Below are 7,572 nucleotides of genomic sequence, written 5' to 3' on the forward strand. Positions count from 1 at the left end.
TAATTGGAGTGGTTGGTGTATTCCATACTTCTAGCGATTGGATTTCACTCAAAACTAACCAAATGACTCCTCGCACCATATTATGTTGTTGCCCAAGTTTTGGGCTCGATCCGAAATCAATAGGTGTTCCAAATTGGACAATTCAAGTTCAACGGCAGTTCGTTCCTAATTGGAGTGGTTGGTGTATTCCATACTTCTAGCGATTGGATTTCACTCAAAACTCACCAAATGACTCCTCCCACCATATTATGATGTTGCCCAAGTTTTGGCCTCGATTCGAAATCAATAGGTGTGAGAAATTGGACAATTCAAGTTCAACGGCAGTTCGTTCCTAATTCGAGTGGTTGGTGTATTCCATACTTCTAGCGATTGGATTTCACTCAGAACTAACCAAATGACTCCTCGCACCATATTATGATGTTGCCCAAGTTTTGGGCTCGATCCGAAATCAATAGGTTTTCCAAATTGGACAATGCAAGTTCAACGGCAGTTCGTTCCTAATTGCTGTGGTTGGTGTATTCCATACTTCTAGCGATTGGATTTCACTCAAAACTCACTAAATAACTCCTCCCACCATATTATGATGTTGCCCACGTTTTGGGCTCGATCCGAAATCAATAGGTGTGACAAATTGGACAATTCAAGTTCAACGGAAGTTCGTTCCTAATTGGAGTGGTTGATGTATTCCATACTTCTAGCGATTGGATTTCACTCAAAACTCACCAAATGACCCCTCCCACCATATTATGATGTTTCCCAAGTTCGGGGCTCGATCCGAAATCAATAGGTGTTACAAATTGGACAATTCAAGTTCAACGGCAGTTCGTTCCTAATTGGAGTGGTTGGTGTATTCCATACTTCTAGCGATTGGATTTCAGGCAAAACTCACCAAATGACTCCTCCCACCATATTATGATATTGCCCAAGTTTTGGGCTCGATCCAAAATCAATAGGTGTTCCAAATTGGACAATTCAAGTTCAACGGCAGTTCGTTCCTAATTGGAGTGGTTGGTGTATTCCATACTTCTAGCGATTGGATTTCACTCAAAACTCACCAAATGACTCCTCCCACCATATTATCATGTTGCCCAAGTTTGGGGCTCGATCCGAAATCAATAGGTGTGAGAAATTGGACAATCCAAGTGCAACGGCAGTTCGTTCCTAATTCGAGTGGTTGGTGTCTTCCATACTTCTAGCGATTGGATTTCACTCAAAACTCACCAAATGACTCCTCCCACCATATTATGATGTTGCCCAAGTTTTGGGCTTGATCTGAAATCAATAGGTGTTCGAAATTGGACAATTCAAGTTCAACGGCAGTTCGTTCCTAATTGGAGTGGTTGGTGTATTCCATACTTCTAGCGATTGGATTTCACTCAAAACTCACCAAATGACTCCTCCCTGATAAGTTCATAATTTCACACATTTGCATGCCTTCGTTACTTAGTAATTTTGTTTAGTTTCTCTTTATTTCAAGTCACTTACCTATGTTTGTGTGTTCTATAGGTTGAAGGCAGCAAGAGATTGCTTTTGAAGCAAAATGGTGCAAAACGTGCAAAAACTGGATATTGAGTTAGAAGTTCATTTCGGACTTATCTTCTTCATCCGAGCTTGGATTGGGCCAATACTTGTGTGGTTGGATCAGAGACATTCTGAACTTCAAAATGGATATCTTAAAGTCATATTTGGATTCAGCCAAACCCAATCCGTGAGCCCAACAAAATACACATCATGCTGACATGAGGATGAGCTGATGGATGCTTGGTCATGGTGAGCTAGGCATGAGCTATTGGTTTCTGGATGGATGCTTGATCATGCTGACATGAAGATGACCTATGGCTGCTGGTGGGATTTATTAGTGCAGCAACCAATTCTGATTATCTAAATACAAGTGTTGTATGCATTAGTCATATTCAATTCAGAATTCCCCTTTCCTTCTCCCTATAAATACCACTTCCATTCCACATCCCAGACACAATTCACTTCATCCATTACTTCCATACACACATTCAGATTCACCACAAAGAGAGAGAGAGAGCTAGCTGCAAAGGAGGGAGAGCTGGGAGCTGTCCTGGAAACTACCTTGCTGCCACCAGCTAGTTCTTCTATTCTCTTTATTCTACCTATGTATTTCTTATCTTCTGTATTCATAATTATGTTTAACTAATCCATTTTGTTAGGGCTTAGGATGAAGCCCTAGTCATGAATATTCAATGTTATGGATGATTTCATAGTTAATTGATTTCCTTGCTTTCATTATCAAGTTGTTAATCTCCAGCTTATTATGTGCTTGATGTATGTTTTCTTGGAGTAGCTAACTAGGATTTTATGCATCTAGCACAGGTTGGGAAGGGGTTTAGATTCACCAATTCTACTCTCCTTTCACAAGCAACACATGAATGGCCTAAGAATCATTCAAGGGGTTAATAACCATAGGTTGACTAGGACAGATACCATGTTCTAGGACTTGTGTGATTATCATATTCTCAAGGAACTTAATGACTCTTATATGCTTTATTCTAAGTAGATACCATGCTTAGGTTGCATATTAGAGATCACGTGTTGTGTAGATACCATGCACAATTACATGCCTTAGGAGAATCATGCATCCTGCACCTAGATACCATAGGCTTGTATGCGATAATCTATTGTTAATGAAGCTTGAGTCAATTTCTATGCATTCATAACTTGGATAGGAAGACTAGTGGTAGATTCCAAGGCTCTAACACTTCTCAATCATTGTTTCACAACTTGTTCATTGCTGCCATTGTTTACTTCCAGCACTTCCATTTCATTCTCTTGTTTTCATTTAAACAACAAAAACCCCCCATTCGAGTGCGTGTGTGGTGCTAGGATTCTGTCCTAGACCTTGCCAATTGTTAGTTAGTTAGTTTCTTTGTTTTCAGTTTTTCCATCATTCTAAGTAGTTTAACTTGCAACCAAGTTACCATTCTCCGTGGGATCGACCTCGTATTTCATAAGCTATACTATAAATGGTTCGTGCACTTGCGAGAATTGAAGTTTCTATTTTTAATAACTCATTTTAGTTGTTAGGAATAGGCTCAACAAGTTTTTGGCGCCGTTGCCGGGGAACCGGTAACGATGGTGCTATAGTTAGATTACTTTGAGTGTTTTTGTTTTTGTTTTCGTTGGTTTTTATTTCTGTATTCTGTTTTTCTTTTTAGTTGTTATCTCCATTTGAAGGCACTAATTGGTTTCTTGTGTGTGCATATATGTCCGAATCTGATTCTGAGCCAATTTCACCAGGAACTTTTGCTGTACGTGTTGGTTTGAGGAGGAATTATAGTTCTTTAAGTGCTGAATCTGAGAGCTACGAATCTGAAGGTTCAAGCAAGATGGCAGAGATTCCAAACAACAACAATAATGATGAAGGAGGTGGTGCGCTTGTTGTCCAACCTAGGAAACCCCTGCGTGAATTTTCCATCCCCAAAGTCACTGATCAACCTTCGTGCATCGTCTATCCTCAACTCACAATTGACAGGTTTGAGCTTAGAAGTGGTATGATTCATCTTCTTCCAACTTATTATGGTAATACCACTGAGGATCCTTACATGCATGTTAAGCAATTCTTTGAAATATGTGCTACAATCAAAATTCAAGGACTTGATGATGAGCAGATTAAGATGAGGCTATTCCCATTCAGTTTAAAAGATAAGGCTAAGTCATGGTTATACTCTTTGCCTAATGCTTCAATTCGTACTTGGGATGAGCTTTCTAATAAGTTTTTGCAGAAATTCTTTCCAGCTCAAAAGACTAACAAGATTAGAAAGGAAATTCTTGGTTTCACACAAAGAGAAGGAGAAGCTTTTCATGAATGCTGGGAGAGGTACAAGGAGATGATGAGTTCTTGCCCACACCACAATATAGAGAGTTGGATGCAAATGCAATCTTTCTATGAAGGTTTGCTTGATTCCGAAAGGATGATGGTAGATGCAACAAGTGGAGAAGGACTGATGAACAAAACAGCAGATGAGGCTTTTACTCTCTTTGAATCTTTGAGTACCAACTCTCAACAATGGAGCTACAATAAAGGAAGAGGAGCTCCTATGAAAGCTGTGGTATCTGAGGTAAGTACTAATAATGAGATTAATGCAAAACTTGATGTTATGTGTTCTTTGCTTCAACAGGCAGTGACTGGCCCTCTAGGAAGCAAATAGGAAGTTCAAGACCAATCTTTTGCAAAGCACATGCTAGAGCAAGCAAATGCCCTTCAAGGAAGGAATCCTCAGAATGATCCTTACTCAAACACATACAATCCGGGGTGGAGAAATCATCCTAATTTCAGGTGGAGCAATAATTCAAATGTGCAACAATCTCAAGGACCTCCCCCAGGATTTCAAATACAACAAAGGCAATTCCAGCAAGCTCCCCAACAAGTACAAGAGCAAAGGGGTGATCAAATGGGAGAATTGCAAGACATGTTCAAGAAGTTCATGGGGCAACAGATGCAAACCAATCAGAATCTTCAAAATGCAGTGAACAAACTAGAAGTGCAAGTTGGGCAGATTGCATCCTCCATGAGCAATAGAGCATCCGGAACTTTTCCAAGCCAAACGGAGGTGAATCCAAGGCATCATGAGCAAGTTAAAGCAGTGCACATCTTGAGAAGTGGTAAACAAGTTGATAATAAGGTTGGAGATGCCAATGAAGAGCAAGAAGATGGAGAAAACGTGGAGATCATTCAGCCACCACAAGGGCAGCCCACAGGTTCCACCAAACAGCCCCTCAATTCTCTTGGAAAGAGCACAGGCCCTAAGGTATCATCTAATGCTAATCAAGTTCCAATTTCATCTAATGCTTTTAGGCCTATTGCACCCTTTCCCAGCAGGTTATCAAAGTCAAAGAAAGATCAAGGCTTGGATGAGATAATGGAAATATTCAAGAAAGTGCAAATCAACATCCCATTGCTCAATGCCATTGCTCAGATTCCAAAATATGCAAAATTTTTGAAGGATCTATGCACTAACAAGAGGAGATTCAAAGAGCATGAACAGGTTGCATTAAGTGAAGAGGTTAGTGCAGTCTTACAAAGAAAGCTACCTCCAAAGCTAAAGGATCCAGGTTCATTTTCTATACCTTGTATAGTTGGTGATTTTAAGTTTCAAAAAGCTTTGCTTGATCTTGGTGCATCCATTAACCTTATGCCATATCATGTTTATGAGAAACTTAACCTTGGTGAGTTGCAAGCCACATCTGTGAGCATTCAATTGGCAGATAGAACTATCAGGTACCCTAGGGGCATTCTAGAAGATGTTTTGGTGAAAGTAGAAGAGCTGATTTTGCCAGCTGATTTCTTGGTGTTGGAAATGGAAGAAGCACCAATTCATGACAATCAGTTACCACTCATTCTTGGTCGTCCATTCATGGCAACTGCCGGTGCAATTATTGATGTGAAGAAGGGTACATTGACTATGAACGTGTTTGATGAGACAATAGCATTCAAAGTGTTTGAAGCCTCCAAGTTTCCAAGTGATGAGCATGAAGTTTTCCAGCTTGATGCAATTGATAATATGGTGAAAGAAGCACTGCCAATGAGTTATTTGGAGCCTATTGAAGCATGCATCACACAAAGCATAAGGAAAGAAGAAGTGGACAGATTAGAGGCTGTGATCTCTCCTTTACTTCTTGAGCTTGTTTGCAGCATGGATAGCTACATAGAAGTGGGAAAGAGGTATGCAAACCAATTTGAATCTTTACCCGCACCTACTAATAAGGTTTTACCTTCTATTGTGCAGGCACCGGAGTTGGAATTAAAGCAATTGCCAACACACCTTAAATATGCTTATTTAGGTGAGAGTGAGACTCTACCTGTTATCATTGCCTCACACCTCGAACCAAATGATGAGAAGAAGCTTTTGAGGGTTCTAAAAGAGCACAAAACTGCGATTGGATGGAGCATTGCAGATATCAAAGGCATAAGCCCAACATCGTGCATGCATAGGATACTATTGGAGGACAATGCAGTGCCTAAGAGGGATGCCCAAAGACGTCTCAATCCAAACATGAAGGAGGTGGTAAGGAAAGAAGTAATGAAGCTTTTAGATGTTGGTATTATTTACCCTATTTCTGACAGTAAATGGGTGAGCCCAATACAAGTTGTCCCCAAGAAATCAGGTATCACAGTGGTGAAGAATGAAGCAAACGAGCTTGTACCAACACGGATGACCACGGGCTGGAGAGTTTGCATTGATTATAGGAAGCTCAACACAGCAACAAGCAAGGATCACTTCCCTCTTCCATTTATTGATCAAATGCTTGAGAGATTGGCTGGCCATAGCCACTATTGCTTCCTTGATGGATATTCAGGTTACAACCAAATCGCCATAGCCCCAGAAGATCAAGAGAAGACAACCTTCACATGTCCCTTTGGTACTTTTGCTTATAGGAGGATGCCCTTTGGTCTTTGCAACGCCCCAGCCACTTTCCAAAGGTGCATGATGAGCATTTTCTCCGACATGGTAGAAAGGTTTATTGAGGTATTCATGGATGACTTCTCTGTCTTTGGTGATTCTTTTGATCAATGTTTGCATAACTTATCTAAGGTGTTGGCTAGATGTGAACAAAATAACCTTGTGCTTAATTGGGAAAAATGTCATTTTATGGTTAACCAAGGCATAGTTCTTGGTCATGTCATCTCTAGTAATGGAATTGAGGTAGATAAAGCTAAGATTGATTTGATTGCTTCTATGCCCTCACCTACTTCTGTCAAAGAAGTACGTTCTTTCCTTGGCCATGCAGGTTTCTATAGGCGTTTCATTAAAGATTTTTCTAAGATTGCAAGGCCTTTGTGCAATCTCCTTGCCAAGGACATGGATTTTGTGTTTGATCAAAACTGTGAGAATGCTTTCAATGCTTTGAAAATGATGCTCACAACTGCCCCAATCATTATGCCACCGGATTGGAGCTTGCCTTTTGAACTGATGTGTGACGCCTCAGATTATGCTGTTGGAGCTGTTTTGGGGCAGCGAGTTGATAAGAAGCCACATGCCATCTACTATGCTAGTAGAACCCTCAACGATGCCCAACTCAACTATTCCACCACAGAGAAGGAGTTATTAGCTGTCATATTTGCTTTAGAGAAGTTCAGATCTTATTTGATTACTAACAAGGTCATTGTTTACACTGATCATGCAGCATTGAAATACTTGTTAGCTAAAAAGGATGCCAAGCCACGCCTCATTAGATGGATCCTCTTGTTGCAAGAGTTTGACTTGGAGATAAAAGATAAGAAAGGAAGTGAGAATGTGGTGGCTGATCACTTGAGTAGATTGGTGCATGTATCTAATGAAGAGGAGGATTCACTGCCATTGCGTGAAAGCTTCCCTGATGAGCAACTCTTCTCTATTTGTGCTTTGAATTCTCTTAATCCATTGCCTTGGTTTGCTGATATTGTTAACTACTTATGCACTAACGAACTCCCTACAGGGTTATCTACATTCCAACGTGACAAGCTTAGGAAACAAGCAAGATACTACTTTTGGGATGATCCATACCTATTCAAGCATTGTCCGGACCAAGTAATTCGAAGGTGTGTGCCTGAAGGTGATTTTA

At 40.4% G+C, this 7,572-nt stretch overlaps 1 non-coding gene across 1 annotated transcript; it reads right to left on the reverse strand.

The window, feature by feature from the left end:
- Window positions 1-3,779: 3,779 nt before the first annotated feature.
- LOC148297658 (small nucleolar RNA R71) lies at window positions 3,780-3,886 on the reverse strand. Its single transcript, XR_015833287.1, has one exon. It is a non-coding gene; the product is annotated as a small nucleolar RNA R71 (small nucleolar RNA).
- Between the last annotated feature and the right edge of the window lie 3,686 nt (window positions 3,887-7,572).

Source organism: Prunus avium, chromosome 1 (genome assembly GCF_965620075.1).
Source record: "Prunus avium chromosome 1, drPruAviu1.hap1.1, whole genome shotgun sequence".
In the NCBI taxonomy this organism is placed as follows: domain Eukaryota; kingdom Viridiplantae; phylum Streptophyta; class Magnoliopsida; order Rosales; family Rosaceae; genus Prunus; species Prunus avium.